Raw genomic sequence first — 20,179 nt, 5'->3', positions numbered from 1 at the left:
TATAAAGATATCAAAGAAGCAACAAAAGGCAGTAAAGAGCTGGCCTGCAAGATGGCCCAGTGGGTTAATAGCACTTGCTAAGCAAGTTTGGAGACCAGAGTTGGATCCCTGGAAGGAGAAAACTCCACAAAGTTGCTGCTTGGCTTCCACACATGCGCATGGCACACATGTCCCCACTCACGTCTGCACTTGCAGTCATAACAAACTTCAATGTCTAAAAAGAGCACTGGACCCTTAGAGCTTGTGGTGGTTTGAATAAGAACAGCCCCACAGGCTCATATACTTGCATTTTTAGTCCCCAGGTAAAGAACTCTTTAGAAGGCTAGAAGGCATGGCCTTGTTGGAGGAGGTTTATCACTGGGAGTAGGATTTGAGATTTCACATGACCACACCAGGCCCAGTGCCCCACTTTCCTCTGCAGACCTGCCTGTGGATCAGGATGTAAAGGTATCAGCTACCACTCCAGCACTGTTCCATGCCTTCCTGCCTGCCGCCATGCTCCCTTCATAATAAACTAACCCTATGAAACCATAAGCAAGTCCCTAGTTAAATTCTTTCCTTTGTAAGACTTGTCTTGGTCACTGTGTCTCCACACAACACTAAGACAGAGCTAAGTCCGGGTTCTATTACTTGTCACATGACCTCAGACCAGTGGTACTCAACCTGTGGGTTGCGACCCCTTGGGTAGTTGAACTACCTACCCTTCACAGGGGTTGCATATCAGGTATCTACATATGAGATATTTACATTATAATTCATTACAGTGGCAAAACTACAGCTGAGAAGTAGTAACAAAATAATTTTATGATTGAGGGTCACCACAGCATGAGGAACTGCATTAAAGGGTGCAGTATCAGAGCTGTTGAGAACCACTGCCTTACACTGATGCTTTCTGTATCTCAATTTATTCACCTATAAATGTAGATAAGCACAGTATGCACTTAAAGAATCACTGTGAGGGGTAATTAAAGCAATATACTAAGAACAACCTAAGGCATGTGTCACTGTGTTCCTTTTCTGATGGACAGTGCTACATTTCAATTCTTCTGCTTACTGATAAATCTGAAAATTTCTTCCATATTTATTCAACATTTGTACTTCCTGTAAACTGTTTGCCCAGTTCTACTTGCACAGTCTTTTATTAGTATGCAAAACCTTACTATTTAATGAAATATTCATCTGTCATAAACGTAAAAACTTTATTTTTGAGACAGGTTTTGAATGTAATCCAGGCTGGTTTCAAACTAACTGTCCTACTTTTCAGTTCTAAATGATGGGGTACAAGTGTGTACCTCCACGCCCAGCTTAATATGAACTGGCTTGATTAGTATATCTCAAAGATTTTCCAACCAAGATAAAGTTGTTAGTAGCTTGGCTAATCCTAGTTGCCAACTTGACTATACCTGGAATCAACTAAAACCCAAGCAGCTGGGCATGCCTGTAAGGGATTTCCTTGGCTGGATCATTTGAGGTGGGAAGACCCACTCCAAATCTATATCACTTGAGATCAGAAGACCCATCCTAAAATCTGGGCTACACCTTTGGTGACAGTCCACATAAAAGGATATAAAGGTATCAACTACCACTCCAGTACTACGCCATGCCTTCCTGCCTACCGACCCGCCATGGAGGACAGACGCTTTGGCTCTTTACCTGCTTGCCTTCACTCCTGAGGGCAAGCTCATCTAGCCCACTGCTGAAGCACCCCTTCACTGGCATTAAAAACTTCATCTTCAGGATTGAAGACTAACCTTGTGGACGAGATTCTTTGCTTTTCCATCTGGTCACAGCCATTGTTGGGCTAGCTAGACCACAGCCTGTAAGCCATTCTAATAAACCCCCATCTATTCTGTTTCTCTAGAGAACCATGACTAATACAATAGCTTTAACAATTATAATTTTAGGATACGTCAGAAAAAATACACTAGGTAATGAGAGCTTAAGAAAGGAAGCATGTGAAAGTCATAAAAGCAGTAATCAACACAGCCAGGGGCAAGATTTCTCTTCTGCAGAATACATAAATTCACTATTTTAGTCTGAAACTAATACTTTATTCACCCAAAATGCTCTGTTTCCATTCACAGCGAGCACATTCCAATGTATAATTCCTTTCTAGGAGGAAATGGGCTTTCAGGAAACTTAAAGTTTCTGCCACAGTTCACCACCTCATCCACCAATACTAAATTTTTAAATTTCCCTTAAAAAGGTTCGATTTTCTTAAGTTACAGAATTCATAATATAGTCCTGAAAACTAAAGGTTAAAATCCAGCTTGTAGTAAAATTGATAATTATCTTATTAAATTTTGTGAAAAAAGAACCTTCCTCAACATTAATAAACATTATAATCAGATCTCATTTCAATTTCTATAATGAAAATTCTTTTAGCAACTTTAAGAGAACTAAGAATTAAAACATTATCATAAAAATCCAGCCATCAACAGTAGGATAGAGAGGAAAAGTCATTCCAAACATGGCCTACATTGAATCAACTGGCATAGTATAATGGGTATCTAGGAATCAGCCAAAACTTAATGCTATTCCCAGAACAGGGAAGCTCAATGTATCATATTACTACACTACTTAGAGATGATAAACTCATCTTAGAAGACTCAATTCCATGAAATAAAATTACATTAAATAATAGCCACATAATGAGGTTATTTCATAACCGACATTGTTTTGTGACATTTTTCGAAGAGAGGAGAAAACAAAATTTGTCAGTTTGACTGTTTTTCCAAATTTAATTGCCAATTCCTTTCTAGATACTATACCAAAAAGCAGAACCTATTAGTGTTCCTATTCTGTAATTCTATTGCCATCCACATACTGAGCTTTGTGGTTCTAATTCAGTAAAGCCAAATTTACTGCTCTTGGTAAAAAGAAAATAATTCTAATTGCCATCAAACAATGATAAACACATTGTTTATCAATGGTGTGGGAAGTCTTGTCTATGTGTTGCTTTTCTTGGTTAATAAATAAAGCTGTTTCAGACAGTGGCTTAGCAGAATAGGGCAAGGCAGGAATTCCAAGTAGATAGAGGAGGAGAGAGAGGCAGAGCCAAGGAGAAGCCATAGAGCTACAGCAGGAGACGCCAGAAGAAACCTTACTGGTAGGCCACAACCACATGGTGATACACAGATTAATAGAAATGGGTTAATTTAAGATATAAGAGCTAGCTAGCAATACAACTAAGCTATTAGCCAAACAGCATTGCAAATAATATAGTTTCTGTGTGATTATTTCGGGTCTGGGCGACCAGGAACAAATGAGCAGCCTCTACCAACAGGTACCTTTCTGAGCAATCAGATTCATGTTAATGAGTTTCGGAACAGACAAGTTCTCCTTTTCTGCAGTCAATGTAAATCAGAAGGAAAACAAGCTACCTATTTCATAGTTGTTAGACTTTACAACTAATTTATTATACTAGAAAACAGTTTCAAATGAAGTGAAAGAAAAGATAATAACATATACCACCTGCATCAACTGGCTTTCTTACACAACCAGGACCATGCGCCTAATGGTGGCCCCACCCACAGTAGACTGAGCTCTCCCATACCAATCGTTAATCAAGAAAATGCTCACAGACATGTACAGGATAATCTGACTGAGGCAAGCCTTCAAGTGAGACTCCCTTTTCCAAGATATGTCTAGATTTGTATCAAGTTGGCAACAAACACATTTACATAAGAAATAGTTCTGTAAGGACACAAAAACTAGTAATATTGCTTTTAAAAAGGGAAGTGAACAGTTGAGAATTCTTTGATCTTTTGTATTGTCTGAATTTTGAACTATAAGAATTGATTAGTTAGTCAAAATAATAAAGTTAAACTTTTAATAAGCCATGTATACTGATACAAGTAGGAAGAACACTGAGCAAATCAACATTTTCACTGTAATTTTTAAATGTTTTAAAATATATGTATTTAGAAAGACAGACAGACTGTGGGGGGGGGGGACAACTTGTGGGACTCAGTTCTTTTCTTCCACCATGTAGGTAGGTCATAGAGACTGATCCAAGGTCATCAGGCTTGGTGACAATCTTGCTGGCCCTACTTGAATATCTGAACAGGAAAGGGGATACAGCTTGGCAGCAGAAGCACCTGCCTAGAATGCACCAGGCCCTGGGACTAATCCTTAGCATTGAAGGAGAAAAACCTTAAACAATGTCCAAACTTTTTTACCTTAACATTTAAAGTTTTGCCACAATATCATGTTGCTTTTTAAGTATGTCAATTATGTTCCAGAAAAAAACATACCATAGCTCTAGACAAATTAGGTATCTTCCTTTTTATTCTAAGAACTATTACAAATAAGCAATGTTTGACACAATATTATGAACCACATGTGAAAACTGTCATATTACATGAATTTAAAACTGCAACTCCATCAATCAGGAAAACACATACTGACAGGCACTAAGCATAGCTGTTTCAGATATTTGATGGACAGGTTATTCCAAAGGGAAACATTAGGAATAGATGCAAACAGGTGCCAAGAAATTTCCTGGTACTGCCTACAGGCAGTCTAAACACACAGTTCTTCCAAAACAATAGAAACAGCCTGAACTGTAGAAAGGGTCAATGTATTTTCTCAGAGAGGAAAATCCTTCTCTATTTTTCATAACTGAGAATGAATTAGAAAACAAAATAGAGGATTGCTACTATTTATTTTTTACAGTATGTGTTTTCTCCTTGGTAAATATATTCAGGCAACATTCAAGGAGTTTGAGGTAGAAACTACCAACATACAAAGACAAACTTAATATGCATGAAAAGCTTTTATGTCCATAATTTAGAAAAGAAAGCAGACTAGAGAGTAAAATCTACTTGGGATACAATGCTAATGTATTATTAATATGACCTCAAAAGAACTTCTGTGGTGAAGTTCCACAGCTTTTATCAGATTTCTAACAGACTTTTTTCCTTGTAAAAACCAGTTTCCCCACAAAATAGGTTACTCGGGTTTCCCTAGAAGAGACAATTTTAACTGCAGACCTCTATAGATTCTCAAAACTAGAAACAAAGAACTACTCTTTGTGTTTGGCTTCAGCCCTTCATCTCTACTTACTGCATCTTACGAAAAGCCCATCATTAGCGCTTGGAGGGACTAGGGCTTTTTAAGCATTCACAGACATTTCTAATGTGATTTATGTAGGCAATAAAAATATTTCTGCTTCTCGGAGGTCTTACAGGAGAGAAAAAAAAATTGATCGGGCAGATAACCTGCCTAGAAAAAAAATGAAGTCCTGTATCCAATCCCCAGGAACCCTCCCCAAAGTTCCACTAAATTATTAAAGTAGTAAAAATTTGAATACTTTACACATGGAAATTGTGTCAAATCACGAAGAGAAGTGATACATTAGCTTTTAGGTTAATTAGTTAACTGTTATTCATTTTCTCATTAAAATACACAGATAACATCAAAGGCATCTAATCCATTTAAATGACTGCTTATCATCCACTAAGATTGCATTGTCATTTTATATCAAAGAACTGCTTGGAGCGACGAGTTTACATTTTAATGAGCTGAAGGTGCTTCACGTGCAAACACTTGGGTGGGCATCCACGCACTTTACAGAGCGTCCATACAAGTCTCCTGGCTCCCAGTGACTTCACCATCCTGCCTACCACTGCTTCCCCCACGAGAAACTCACCTCAATGACAAGGTACTTGATTCAGAATAACAGTGGCGACGAGAAGCACCGGTCCAGAGGCAGCAGGGTCTTCCCCTAGGGCTTAAGGCAGCGGCACCACGGTGCACTTTGAAAAAGGCATGCTGAAAGAGAAAGCGAGTCTGTCTCCCCAGCAGCCGCTCACAGCCCAGGCTGCGACTCCCAACCCTGGCACGGGTCTCCGGCTGACGCGTCAGGCTGGCCTCCGGCCGGCCAGGCACAGCGCCCGCACCACGGACCGCGGCTCCGCGGACGACACAAACACAGCGGTTTCTGACCCCTTGGAAACGGCGGCGGCACAGGGGGAGTGCCTGGGTACCGCCCCCAACTTCACAGGGCCAGGAGGCAGGGCCGAGCGCGGGGCCGCAGCGCGTGCGACTGGGGGGCCTAGCTGCCGCCCGCGTCCTCCCGCCTCGCCACAGAGACCATGGATTCCGGGCTGTGGGCAACTGCACCGGCTCAAGGTAGGGACGCCCCACGTAGCCGCCCCAAAACCCTGGGGCTGAGGATGGGCAGAGAGGAACGGCTCGCTCACCGTCGCCGGCGTGTGACGTCAGCGCGCAGAGCCCTACTTGCAAAGGTGCTGCAGGGGAGGAGCCGGAATGCACGGCGGGGCGGGGCTAGCCGAACGGTGCGAACGGGGCGGTACCTGCAGCGCAGGGCGGGACTAGCGGGGATGATAGGGGCGAGGCTTTGGGGAAGGGCGGGTTACGGGACTGCGGAAGCATCGGGGTCAGAAGGGCGGGCCTAGAGGAGAGAGGAGGCGAGGCGGAGGGCGGAGCGAGAGGTAGGCGGATCGCTTGGGGGCGGGGCGAAGCGAGTTGGGCGGGATCGGGGAGGAGCAAAGGGACTGGGGCGGGGCATCGGAAAGGGGCGGGGCCGTCGGAGTGTGTTGGGGCCACTGGGGTGAGGCCACCCGGAGGCTTGTGAAGACTGAAGAGAAATGGTACTAGCGTAAAGGCGCGGATAGGGGGCGGGGCGAGCGAGGAGGGGTGGAGCTTCAGGAGTTGCTAAGAACCAGAGGGAGAGTGTGATACAAAAAGGGTGGGAGAGATCAGAGTGGGAAGAAGAATGTAAAACTGGAAAGAATTAGGCTGAGTGAAGGCGGGAAGTTCACTCAGGAATCTCGGACTGAATAAAGCATATTAATAACTTTCCCACACAAAGTACACAGATACGGTACTTTTATAATTTAAGCCCTCATTGCTTAACTGAGGATGCCATAAGTTCACAAATAATTTTTCTTTAACTACAAAACCTTTAAAAAGTTATTTTGAGAGACTAGAGAAACGGTTCAGTTGTTAGGACGAGGACGAGTTCGGATTCCCAGAACCCATGCTGGTTAGCTCACAACCATCTGTAATTTAACTTTAGGGGGATCCTGAAGCCTCTGGCCTCTGCAGGTACTTATACACATATGCACACATATCTATGTGATTATAAATCAGGTATGCTTAAGTGATCTTGGGCAATTAATTAAAGGAATCATTTAATCTTTATTTTTTTAAGATATAAAGCTATAATTAGGTTTTCTACACCTTTACATCTACTGTGTATAACTTTTATACTGAAGTGGTGAACAATAGACTATTCAAATTTAGTGCAGAATTTGAAACAGGTGCGGGGAGGGGGAGGTGGCACACGCCTTTAATCCCAGCACTCTGGAGGCAGAGACAGGTGGATCTCTGTGAATTCGAGGCTAGCCTGGTCTACAAGAGCTAGTTCCAGGACAGGCTCTAAAATTACAGCGAAAGGAGCTGGAGAGATGGCTCAGAGGTTGAGAGCATTGCCTGCTCTTACAAAGGTCCTGAGTTAGGTTCCCAGCCACCGCATGGTGGCTCACAACCATCTGTAATGGGGTCTAGTGCCCTCCTCTGGCCTGCAGGCATACACACAGACAGAATATTGTATACATAATAAATAAGTAAATAAATATTTTAAAAAATTACAGCGAAACCCTATCTCACAAAAATAAAATAAAAAATAAGAAAGAATTTGAAACAGGTGAGAACACACCTAGCTAGAGTCCTCTCAAGTAGCTTTACTCAATAGCCTAGTACCTTCTAGGATAACCTGGAACTGAGGAAAGTCCACACTTGAAGCAGGAAGAAGATGGCGTCTTTGTGTGCTGCCACAGTTGCTGTATGTTGTGCTTGTTTGTGTGTTGTGGGCAGATAGAGTGGAGAGAATGAACAGAGTTCGCCAGAGATCTGAGGTCAGATGATTTAGATCAAAGAAACCTGCCTCCTCTTTCTGTTTTCCCATCCATTCCCCACCCTACGCTTTCCTAGGTCCAGGAGTTTGTAATCATTTCTAACGTGGAGATAGACGTGGGATTTCTTTGCCGGGTGGTGACACAGCAAATCACTCAAGCTCTTCGGTCTCCATGCAGCTACAAAAGACTTACTTTGTTGTTGTTGTTGTTTTTCTTCTCATCTTTAGCCCCATCCAGCTCCAGCCAGCAGGAATTTTGTCTATAGTACAACTCTAGTTCCACCCCCATGACATTATCTAACAAAGTGACGGAAACACTGCCAACTGCTAATCTGAGCAAACTGATTTTTAAGGCTTGCCTGAAGAAAGACTTGTCAGATATGTCTGAAGATAATTCTTTAGAACAATGGTTCTCAGCATGTGGGTCATGACCCCTGGGGGAATCAAACAACCCTTTCACAGGGGTTGCCTAAAACTGTAGGAAAACACAGATATTTACATAATGATCCACAACAGTGGCAAAATTACTGTTAGAAAGTAGCAATGAAGGTAATTTTATGGTTGGGGTCACAACATGAACTTATTAAAGGGTCACAGCATTAGGAAGGTTGAGAGTCACTGCTTTAGACTCCAGGCAAGCTGAGAATATAAATTGTTAGTCTTTCTAAAAGCATGGAGCCAATATGGATATGCTTTTCTTCTACAATTTCACTTCTAGAACCATGGAGCTTCCCCCTCCCCCCAAAAAAGAGATAACCTAGAAACAATAGAATTGTCTACAAAAAATTGAGTAGATTACAATGTGTTTAAACAGTGAAAAACTCAAAAGCTATTACAAAAGGTAAGCAGGATCTATTCTTACTGACATAGTACATGGTGTAATTTTGAGAAAATATAGTGTATTACCTGGTGGTCTCCCTTTCTGGTTTATATACCCCTGTATGTTTTATTTTTACAGCACTGCTATTGCTATTCCTAAGGATTCCACTGGATGTTCCTTTTAATCAAAAGTACTTTTGCTCCTTGAAACAATCCAATAGTCTTAAGTGTACAAAAATAAAGCTTTCAATCTCCATCCTTGGTGCTCACTTCTGTGCACAAACTAATGTAAACGGTTTCTGAACTTCACTTACATTTCTGCTCTTAAAGAATACTCATGTATTCTTGCACGGTAGTCCTAATCTTTTTTTATTGATTTTTATTGAACTCTACATTTTTCTCTGCTCCCCTCCCTGTTTCTCCCCTTCCCCTTTCAATCCTTCCCCAAGGTCCCCATGCTCCCAATTTACTCAGAAGATCTTGTGGTTTTCTACTTTCTACTTCCCATGTAGATTAGATCTATGTAAGTCCCATGTTCCCAATTTACTAAAGATATCTTGTCTTTTTCTACTTCCCATGTAGATTAGATCTATGTAAATCTCTCAGTGTCCACATTGTTGTCTAAGTTCTCTGGGATTGTGGTTTGTAGGCTGGCTTTCTTTGCTTTATGTTTAAAAACCACCTATGAGGGCTGGAGAGATGGCTCAGTGGTTAAGAGCATTGCCTGCTCTTCCAAAGGTCCTGAGTTCAATTCCCAGCAACCACATGGTGGCTCACAACCATCTGTAAAGAGGTCTGGCACCCTCTTCTGGCCTTCAGGCATCCAGACAGAATATTGTATGCATAATAAATAAATAAATATTTAAACAAAACCACCTATGAGTGAGTGCATGTGATAATTGATTTTCTGTGTCTGAATTGCCTCACTCAAAATAATGTTTTCTAGCTCCATCTATTTTCCTGCAAAATTCAAGCAGTCATTTTTTTTCTGCTGTGTAGTAGAAAATGTACCACATTTTCCTTATCCATTCTTCAATCGAGGAACATTTAGGTTGTTTCCAGGTTCTGGATATAACAAACAAAGCTGCTATGAAGATAATTGAGCACATGTCCATGTGGCACAATTGAGCATCCTTTGGATATATACCCAAAAGTGTTATTACTGGGTCTTGAGGAAGGTTGTTTCCTAATTTTTTGAGAAATCACCACACTAACATACAAAGAGGTTTTACCAGCTTGCACTCCCACCAGCAATGTAGAAGTGTTCCAGTCCTAATCTTTTAAATTGAGGTGATAGAACACACATTGTATGGTATGTGATACACACATTATATACAACTTGGATAAATAATTTGATTTCTGTCAATATAAGAATCCCATGACCATCAGGATAAGGAGGTGGCTAAGCAAATAAAGTATGTGCTGTGAATATGAGGATTGGAGTTCAGATCTCTAGAACCCGTGTAAAAAGACTAGATAGGCTTGTTGGCTGCCTGTACTGCAGTCATTCAGGAGACACAGACAGCAGATTCATGGGGCATGCCAGCTAGCTACCCTTGTCAGAACTAGTAATGTCCATAATCAGTGAGAGACCCTGCCTTGGTAGAGCAGAGAGCAACTGAGGAAGATAATGTCAACTTCTTGCCATCACACACACACACACACACACACACACACACACACACACACAAACATGTACACCCCTTCTATGTGTGCCCACAGATTCAAACACACATGCCACCTGTTATGATCTGCTAGACTGGGTACCCTGTACCTTTAAGAGACAAGCCCACCCACTCCCCTCTTCCACCTAGACAAGGGGATCTTCTGCCTCCTCCAGCCTGTGCTCTCTCTCTTCCCATCCCTCTTCTGAAGAAGTGGATGCTGCCTCTCTCTCCTCCCCCTTCCCCCCTCACTTTCCCCCTTTTCCTCTTTCCGTTCCCTTCCATAATCCACTAAATAAACTCAATACCCAAATTCTCTCTGCATGGCATACCTGTCTGTCTGTCACCCACAATGGTCTCCCACTTGCTTGGGAAGCGCTGAGGCCTCAAATGATGTGACCAGCTGCCCCTCATGGTCTGTTGCTGCCCCTCGGGAGACTGCTACCCCCTTGGGTCACCTGCCAATGGCCAAGGCCTCTGGGGACTCGCTGAGTCACCAGCCGCTGCCCCTTGTGAGACCACCATCACTGGCCTCCCCTCCCACCACATCTTTAAAAAGAGTAACACCATTCACAAATACACTTGATATAGATATACTGACATCCACTTTGGTATACAGTATTTAGCGATTGCTTTTCACGGTATTCTTTTAAAAATGTTTTTAATTGAAATAGAATTGTATCACTTCCTCCACCCTTTCCTCCCACAAACCCCATCCTATGTCTTGTTGATAGCCTCTTTAATTATATTTGTTACATATGTGTATATGTACATGTACATGTGTAAGCACAAAAATATGTAAATAGATCCTGCTGGGCCCATTGCTTGTTGTGTGTATTTGGCTTCAAGGCTGATCACTCTACGCTGAACAACCAATAAAGGGACTCATCCCTGGAAGAAGATAATTTTCCCAGCAGTCAGTTGTCTGGCTTTTGTTGTCCAGGATTAAGACCCTGCTAAAATTTCAAACCATTCTAGTGTGTCCATTGATAATGCCATTGTTCCAGTCATTTATATAGCCGTTTCTAGGAGAGACTGCTTCATGGCCAAGTTCCTGGTATTCTGGTCCTTACAGTCTTTCCCTCCCCTTCCGACACATTTTGAGTCATGGACTTAGGTAATGTAGATGTGTTCATCGGAGTTGGGCTCCCCACACTCAGTTGATTATTGGAAGTCAGGCTACCTAGAGCAGCAATGGGACAGCTCAGCCCTGGAGCAAAGGTGTCCTTTTAGGAAGCCAGGCTACCTGAAGCTGGGGTGCGGTGGGAGATGGTCTCCCCGCAGTATATAGGGATCCTGCTCCTCTCCTGGAGAGCCATTACAGCTAAGTTCTGCTCTGTTGCCTTACCAGAGCGTCCTAGCAGAGCTTTGTGCTTCTCTGGCTGAAGATGTTTCTTCTGCTAATACTCTGCTAAAGGGAAGCCGGGTGCAGAAATATAGCAATCTCCTCTGGCTCCAGCAAAATGTTAGTTTTCCTCCACTGGCTTTGTTAACGCCCCCCTAAGGAGCTTCCTAGCAATGTTATTCTTTTCTGCTCCTCCTTGCTGAGGCCCCCTAGGGAGCATCTCAGCAAGGTTTTTCAGCTCAGTCCCCTCAGCCTTCGAATGAAGGTCATCACCCAAGACTTTTTTGAGAAAGAAATTTATTTGCGAAGGAGGAGTCCCGGAGAGTGGCTGCCTCTGCCAGGGAGGGATTAATGGCAGCTCTCAACTGAAAGGTGGAAAGGCTTATATAGGACTTCTTAGGGGCGGAGTTTTCCCAGGGAGACAGGGGATTGGCTATTTGTCCCTGCTCAGGGGATGGTTAGTTTAGCTGGCCAGGGGCAGAGATGGCTCTCACTTCATGGCCAAACTGTGTTTCTTTCACTGGTCCTTTTTATCTTTTTGACTCTAATCTTAGGAACAGGGCCTATTTCTTTCGCTGGCTCTGATTCTAGGGACAAAGTGTGTTTCTTTGACACTAGTTTCAGAGCCAGGGCACATACATGTCTTTAGTTCTGAGATCAGGGATAAAAAGATAACTTACTGCTCCGCGTCTCCAAACCCTTCCAGCACAGGTGCATGTATCCTAAGACCTTATGCTGTAAAAGGCTGAACTGAGTTTCCCACAGCAGGCAGGCTGTTCAGGCCCCCAAAGACATCCATGTTTGTCTAATCCCTAGAAGCAGCCAATAAATTAGAGGACGCCCTCTCCTTATCATCAAAGGCTTTGAAGATGGAGGAGTCAACGAGCCAAGTATAGTGATCTCTAATAATCAAAGAGCACCAAGGTCGACTCTACTCTAGGGCATCTAGCAGAAAACAACCCGGCCAGCCTTGGTTTTAACCACTGAGACTTGTGTTTTATCCTCTCAGAACCCTCGCAGAATACACCCAACAACACCCAACAACAGGAGGGCACTAGCGCACACTCCCACTGACGGGTTGGAGAGACTGGGGGAAAGAAAGTCTATAAAAACTCCTCATTGGGAATTATCGCTCCCGGAATATCATTAGTCCTCTAAGTATCCACGTCACAGCACGCATGCTATGCTGTGCTAGGGATGCCCCTGTCTTCTCTTTCCACTCAAGTCACTTGAAAAAGAGATTTTATTTTTGTAAAGCTAGAGGTAGAACACAGTGCCCCTGGTATGCCAAGGAAGCCCTGTGTCGCTGAGACACAAGCCCTCTCCGCCACAAATTTTAAAATGAATATTCTCAAAAATTAATGTATAACGTATTACAAAAAGGCAAAACAAGTAGCATTTTCTTGTCTAAGAGTAATCTTCCGTGAAACTCAAACAGCACAGGATTCTGTCATCTTTATAGAAGGCTGACTAGCTGGCTCTAAGTACTGTCTAACAAAAATCTAGATGCTTTACCCCGGCAAAAAAAGAATTAGGCTACAGGTTTGCAGTGAGAGCCCAAGTCACACCCAAGGCAGTAAATATTATCATCAAAATAATACATATCCATAACATATTAAATATACATGAGACACAACCACCTCACGTCTTAGTTCTGCCACCCAGTGGCGACACCCATACTGGTCCCATAGGTCCTGCTCTGTTACAAACTGCACCCTTTTTGTTCACCAGGCTGGGCAAGCACCGGCAGAGGCCAGGCACTTACGTCACAACCCAGCTCCCTGGGCAAGGGGGACAGGTTTCCTGTGTATTGAGACACACGACAAGCACCCAATATGTAAGACCACGTGATACATTAAGATCCTTTTAAGAATTATTTTTTTTTGAAATGCGTGATTTGGACTTTTAAGGATTCTTCTCCTTGCGTATTTTAAACGTATAACGTGCGACGGGGTGTAAGGCTAGGTGACGGTGACACCGTGGCACACATCACCACAGGCCCCGCAGCACTTGGCGCTGGTCTGGAGGGAATCGTGGGGTCCCACGCTCGCTTCCGCCCGCTTAGGTTTCTCACGGTGCGAGCAGGCCGAGGGGACGCCAGGCTTCGCCGCGATGCTGGGGACCGCTCGTTTCCGAAATCGCCTCTCTGCGGGGTCCGCCTGCGGTCCCTTCACGTGGACGCAGGCGGGGCAACAGCGAAGACGTGAGTGACGTGAACGAGTCGCGAAACGAGACGTGATCCCCGGCGGCCCGGAGGAGCCTCCGCCCCTCGCCAAGCAGCTCTCCCGGCGGCCACGCCCAGGTCAGCCGTCCCGACCAATAGGAGCCGACGCCCCTCCCAGCGCGCCCCTCGGAGGAAGTGCTGGGACGGCCGTACGCCGAACGGCCGTTCACGGCAACGCGGTGACGTCACGCGCGTGCGACGCACCTGTCGGACTCCGACTCCCGCAGCTTCTCTTCCAGTTCAGCGGGTCAGGGCCGGCCGGGTGCGGGTCGCAGAGCCAGCGCGGGTGCGCTCGGGGCGGGCGGGCTTTCTGGTGGGTGAGGCTGGAGGGGGCGGAGGTGTGAGAGCCGCGCCGCTCCCCTTCCGATCAGTCGCTGGACAGCGCCGTGAGCCTGGGGACTCAAGTCGGGGCAGAGGCAGGTGGACCCGAGGGCCCGCTCGAGCCGCAGGCTTGAACTTCACCCACGGAGCAGCCTCCGCCTGTCCCGCCTGGCCGCACACGCGTGACTTCCCCTGCGAGCCGGCTGGCCGTGTAGTCCGCCGGGGCGGCCACCCCGCTGCCCTGTCCCGGTGAAGCTGCCGGGGCGGCTGGCGCGGGATTTCAAGCAGATGCGGGGGCCTCCGGCAGCGCAGCCACCAGCCGCCCAGCTTGCTATGCCTCTGCGCTGCGAGGTGAGTCGCCAGCCGCCTGGTGTCACGCCTGGGCGGCGGTGGACCGCGAGCCCGGGCTCTGGCGTCCCCCTCACTTTGCCCAGAGGTACCTACCTACCTGGTGTCCATCCCGTTAAAATCTCTCCCATTTCCTCCAGGAGCCGTCGAACGACCTATAAGAACTAGAATTAGGTGCCAGGACAGGATTAATCTTGAACTTGCCCAAATTTAGCAATAACATTTAGTTCTTCTATCTTTAGACCTACGCATATCAAATCTTTGTGCGTGTGTGTGTATGCAAATATTTGCGTGTTGGTAGTAAACTTGTCGAACCGGAAATTACTTTGGAGAACATTTCATGTGGTACGCTTTATTTAAAGTATGGCGTTTTAAAATTAGAGTACAAGAAAGTTAATTACATATTCATCAGGTGTATTCTAATTCTAGATCCAGATTTCTATTTCCTTTGGAAACAATGACTTTATGACAACTGAACCAATGATGACCGTGCCTTTTAATATCCCCCTCTTTGTGAGTTTGTCTAAATTCAAAAATTCAGTTCTGCAAACTTTTTTGAGCCCTTGTATTCAGTGCCTTCTCTACCACTGTGGCTTCTGTATAATTGACACTTTGTAGATGTGCTTTTAGCCCATGAAGAATTTACATGATTTTTTTGGGGGGCGGGGGGAGTCAGTGTTACAAACCTTTGTAAATGACTTAAAAACAGGATTTCAGTTCGGGAATGTGTTCCGGAAGTCCAGTGCTTATGTGTGTATTGTTGACCAGTCTCAAAAGGCGCTGCTTCTGCTGATGTCCTATTTTATATGGCTCTAAAATCAGGCGTATGACTTACGGGTAGTTTCTCAAATTGAATAAGTTTAGAAATGTTCATATGGTGTTGGCAGAATTACAAATAGCATTCAGCCCCCACCCCTTCCTTTCTCTTTGCTACTTCAAAGACTTTGAGCGGCAGCTCCAGTTATTTGAAGAGGTCAGTATGAATAACTTAGGTCATTACTTGGAAGTAATGTCTTATGTACCTCGTGAAGCCTTTAAGGAATTAGCCTGGTTTTGAATATATGTCGTTCAGAAGAAAAGATTTGTTAAACTTCTGGGTTTGTGGTAGAAAAAATGGCAGTTGTCCAAGTCATGTTGGTGATAGACTTTCTGTTCCCTGTTGTGACATGTTGGTAATAATTTTCAGACCTCTCCGGAAGCCAGATTTGATCTCTGCGGTGGGTCGCAAATTAAAGTTGTATCCTGTGGGTTTGACCACTATCGCTGCTTTGTGGAATTTTTAACTTGCTTTGTAGTCAAAATTGTCAGAGGACACTGCATACATACATACATATATATATATATATATAAAATGTAAACTGAGTGCTTTCTGTGGTTTAGGGGGTGTGTGTTTGGGAGAGAGAGAGATACACACAGGGAGAGCACTCAAGTTTTCACCAATCTTACAAAGTAGATACATTCACTTTGTCCATTTAATAGGTGTGGAAATTTGAGAAAGAATTTAGTTAGTATTCCTACGGCCCCACAGCAAGAAGTGTCAGAACTGAGGCTTCGGCAGTGTCATTCCAGAGCTCTTCCTTCCAGTCCTCAATGGCTACACTGTTGAAGCTCTGCTAGGTGACACTCCACGGAAGAAGGTGGAGTGAGACACACCACCATAGGTCCATTCGTTTATAACTCATAAAAGGGATGTGCAATTGTAGAAACGCTTGTAAGTGTTGTTTCTGAAGAGGGAAGTTTCCAGCACTGCTGTTTTGATGAACTTTATGATGGTTTTTCTGTGCACAGCTGTCTTTGTTTTTAGGCATTCAGCTGCAGTTCTTGTGAAGTGTCCCCTAGTTGAGCATGACGTGTAGGGAGACCGCTTCGCGCACGATGGACCTCAGAGATTTGCCTTAGCTGGAAGGGACTTGAAGAGGCCTTGTAAAGTCATGAAAACTGATTTTAAAGTCGTGGCCTTCTTAGTAGCTTTTAAACTGGGTTATTGTTTTATATTTTTCTCCTTCTTATTATGAGCCCCATACTTGTGGATTTCCCCCCGTTCCGCCTTTTAAAAACTTTGCAGTGCTTCATTTCCCCTTTTCTCAATGCTTGTTCTTGTTTTCAAATGTATTTATGTGTGTGTATTTGAGGCACAAATGGTACGTTGGTCGAAGTATCCATTGTGGAGACATTAAGTCAGATCCACACAGATGATTTGTTGTTCATGTATGGTGGGAACACTGTGTGAGGTGGCAGTGTAAAGACCTGCAGCTCATCATGTGTAGCCGTGCTCGCTGTGCAGTTAGGTCACTAATTGCCTAGGTAACAAAACCTGTACCCTTTGACCAGCACCCTCCCCTGCTTCCATTCCAGACCTGCAAGTCCTTGAGATCAGCATTTTTACTCTGCTTTTGAACTGGACTCTTAGATTCCATGTGTTGGTGAGATCATGCAGTGTTTTTTCTGTGCTTATTCACTGTATCTGTTGATAGACACTTATGTTTTCATATCTTGACTTTTCTAATAGTATTTAATTTAAAAGAATTTGTAACATTAAGAAATATTCTTCAGAGAGCTAATTGCTTAGTTTTTTGAACTAAAATATATAAGATGCAGTTTCGACATGACATGCTAAGTAAACAGTAGCAATTAAAAAAACCAAGTAACGTTACTTATGGGAGACTAGTTATCGATTATTGTTTTACCTTGTAATGTGATAAATTCTGTCTTCATAACCCAGTGGATCTACTCAGTAATCCCTCCCCAATTTATTCTTACTCTTTTGTCCCCCACCCTTTAGAATAAAGTTTTTTAGAACAAAGTTTTTAAAACTTTTTGGCTTTCTAAAAATTATTTATATATTTTATGTATATGGGTTCTTTGCATGTACATCTGCATACCAGAAGAGGGTGTCAGATTCCATTATAGATCAGACAGTTGGGAGCTGCCCCATGACTGCTGGGAGTTGAACTTAGGACCTCTGGCTAAGAAAAATAATTATATAAAACTAATTTAAGAGGTTAATTTTACTTTGGGTACTTATTTTTAAATTGAACCATACCCAATGCTGATAGTCTTACTATAGTACATCCAATTTCTGTTTGTCTAGTGATTTCTCTGATTATTCTAAATATTAATTTTCCTCAAAAGACTACATATTTGCATGTATGTGTATATTATACATACACACACATATATTACAAGTTTTCTTTTACATTTACTTAAGAAGAAAGGGTCCAGATAGAGGAGAGAAAATGAAATGGGGCTGAAAATGACTAACCTTCATTATATAGATACATGAAACTATCAAACTAATCAAATTATAAAAAGATTGCTTATTAAAATTTTCTGTTAATGCAAATTATTAAGTTCCTTCTGATGTATATAAATTTTAATTGTACTTTAGTATATAAATATCACCTTCAATGATTCCTCAATTTGATGTATCTCAAATTGTTTACTAAAATTGTGATTTATACCTAATTTCCATTTTGTACTGACCTACAAATAAAGGTTGATAATTTATTAATAGCTAGTATTGATTAGTAATTAGTTTTGCTTGATTTCAGTTTAGTATGTCTTCCCACTCCGCTTTGTAATCCCCTGATAGAAAAGGAGAAAAGACTTCCCCTCAGTGTGGCATCAGATGGGGAGAGAATGTGCTGGATCCTCCTGAAGGGATCCCAGTGGCTCTGCCACCTGGTGTCTGTTCCTGTCCTCATGTCCTGGGATGGTAGCCTAGGAACATGTCCACATGCTCTTTCTCTCTGTTCCTCTACTTCCTCCTTTCATTAACTTTCCTACTTCTAGAAGGAGTGAAATCTTTTCGTTAAATGTGGAGAAGAAACACTGTAGAGTTATTGCTTCATTTCCCCCTAGTTCTCAATAGATCAGATTTTATTTATTTATTTATTTATTTATTTATTTATTTATTTATTTATTTATTTTTACCCGAGACAGGGTTTCTCTGTGGCTTTGGTGCCTGTCCTGGAACTTGCTCTTGTAGACCAGGCTGGCCTCGAACTCACAGAGATCTGCCTGCCTCTGCCTCCCGAGTGCTGGGATTAAAGGCCTGCACCGCCACCGCCTGGCTCTAGATCAGATTTATTGATCTTGCTTCTGTGTGACGCCTTAAAAGATACTCTTTCCCACCTTTACAATGGTTGAAAATTCTTTATTATGGCTTCTATTTTTGATACTGGGATTGAACTCAGGTCCTCGACTATGCTAGACTCTACCCTGAATTTCATCCACAAGCTAATTTCATTTACTCCACCCTTTCTGCTTCCATTTAATCAGACACTGTCATTCACTCATGGTTAGGTTTTGGTTTCTTTTTGCAGCTGTTCTATAGCTTCTTATGAGTTTTATTTATGTTAGCATCTGTACATGTGTGTTTTTTAAAAAATATTTTGTTTATTTTTATTTATGTACACATTTGTTTGTGTGAGGGTGTCAGATCCCTTGGAACTGGAGTTATAAAGACAGTTGTGAGCTGACATGTGGGTGTTGGGAATTGAACCTGGGTCCTCTAGAAGAGCAGCCAGTGCTCTTAACTGCTGAGCTATCTCCCCAGCCCCCTCTACAAGTATTCTAAGGTTCTGGTACCATAGACTGTTATAAGTGTTTCATGGTGGGAGATTCATTCCTTGACAGAGTGAATTTGAGAAACATTTCATAGATTTTGTTTGTCAAGTTAATGTTCATATAGGTTTTCTCAAGAACTTTTTTAAAAACTATTTTTAGCTAATGCAGTCTCTATCGTATGGTAAAGTTCCCAGGCACACAGACCATCAAGCCTTTCTCAAAGCTAGAAGTTCATGTACCTACCTACACATGCTTTTTCTTGTTTCAGCTTGGAAGTTCAGGTCATGCCACCTTTTTCCTTAGGTAACTCCCCTCACCCCCAATCTTATATACCTTTTTTGAGACTCAAGACTATCTCAAAAAAAAAAAAAAGGAGTGTCTTAGTTAGGGTTTCTGTTACTGTCAAGAGACACTATGACCATGCCAACTTTTATAAAGGAAAATACTTAATTTGGGTTTCTTACAGTTCAGAAGTTCAGTCCATTATCATCATGGTGGGACATCGTGGCCTGCAGGCAGACGTGGTGCTGAAGAGGTAGCTGAGAGTTCTATATCTTACACAGGCAGCAGGAAGTAGTCTAAGACACTGGGCAGTGTCTTGAGCATAGGAGACCTCATAGCCTGCCTCCACAGTAACATACTTCCTCCAACAAGGCCACACCTCCTAATGAACTTGTGGGGGCCATAACATTCAAACTACCTCAGAGAGCTTCATATTATCTACCACAGTGAGATACTGTAGTCTTTTCCTCTAAGTTTTGTTAAGTTATGTTATTGGTCAGGTTCTGCTTTTTACTCTAAGAATACAAATCAGCTATATAAGAAAATACTATGTCTCCCTTGAAGATAATATTTAATGTATGCTGAAGTTTATTGAGGACTGTAAAAATATAGTATACAATAAAATCGCATTAATAGTTACATCAGTTTCTGGCACTTTTTAGCTGTTCTATAAATATTTGTGATTAAATGATTATTTTGAAATCATTAAAATAATTGTCACA

The 20,179-nt window shown here is 42.9% G+C and overlaps 2 protein-coding genes across 19 annotated transcripts in view; one reads left to right on the top strand and one right to left on the bottom strand.

Moving 5' to 3' along the window:
* Nek1 (NIMA related kinase 1) overlaps positions 1 to 5,792 on the bottom strand; it is a 121,888-nt gene extending 116,096 nt beyond the window's left edge. For all 13 annotated transcript variants that reach the window (XM_075986816.1, XM_075986824.1, XM_075986818.1 and 10 more), the window contains exon 1: positions 5,654 to 5,792. The gene's annotated coding sequence lies outside the window, so the exon portion shown is untranslated. The remainder of the gene's footprint in view (positions 1 to 5,653) is intronic.
* Positions 5,793 to 6,019: 227 nt separating this feature from the next.
* Clcn3 (chloride voltage-gated channel 3) overlaps positions 6,020 to 20,179 on the top strand; it is a 94,067-nt gene continuing 79,907 nt past the window's right edge. For 2 of the 6 annotated variants that reach the window (XM_075986839.1, XM_075986835.1), the window contains exon 1: positions 6,020 to 6,135. The gene's annotated coding sequence lies outside the window, so the exon portion shown is untranslated. Of the gene's footprint in view, positions 6,136 to 14,471; positions 14,610 to 20,179 lie in introns of those variants that run through there. The other 4 variants (XM_075986838.1, XM_075986834.1, XM_075986844.1 and 1 more) reach the window with 2 other exon arrangements.

The sequence above is a fragment of the Microtus pennsylvanicus genome, chromosome 9 (assembly GCF_037038515.1).
Source record: "Microtus pennsylvanicus isolate mMicPen1 chromosome 9, mMicPen1.hap1, whole genome shotgun sequence".
Taxonomy (NCBI): Eukaryota; Metazoa; Chordata; class Mammalia; order Rodentia; family Cricetidae; genus Microtus; species Microtus pennsylvanicus.
The sequence above is the reverse complement of the archived record's forward strand: the minus strand, read 5'-3'. Positions and strand labels throughout refer to the sequence as shown.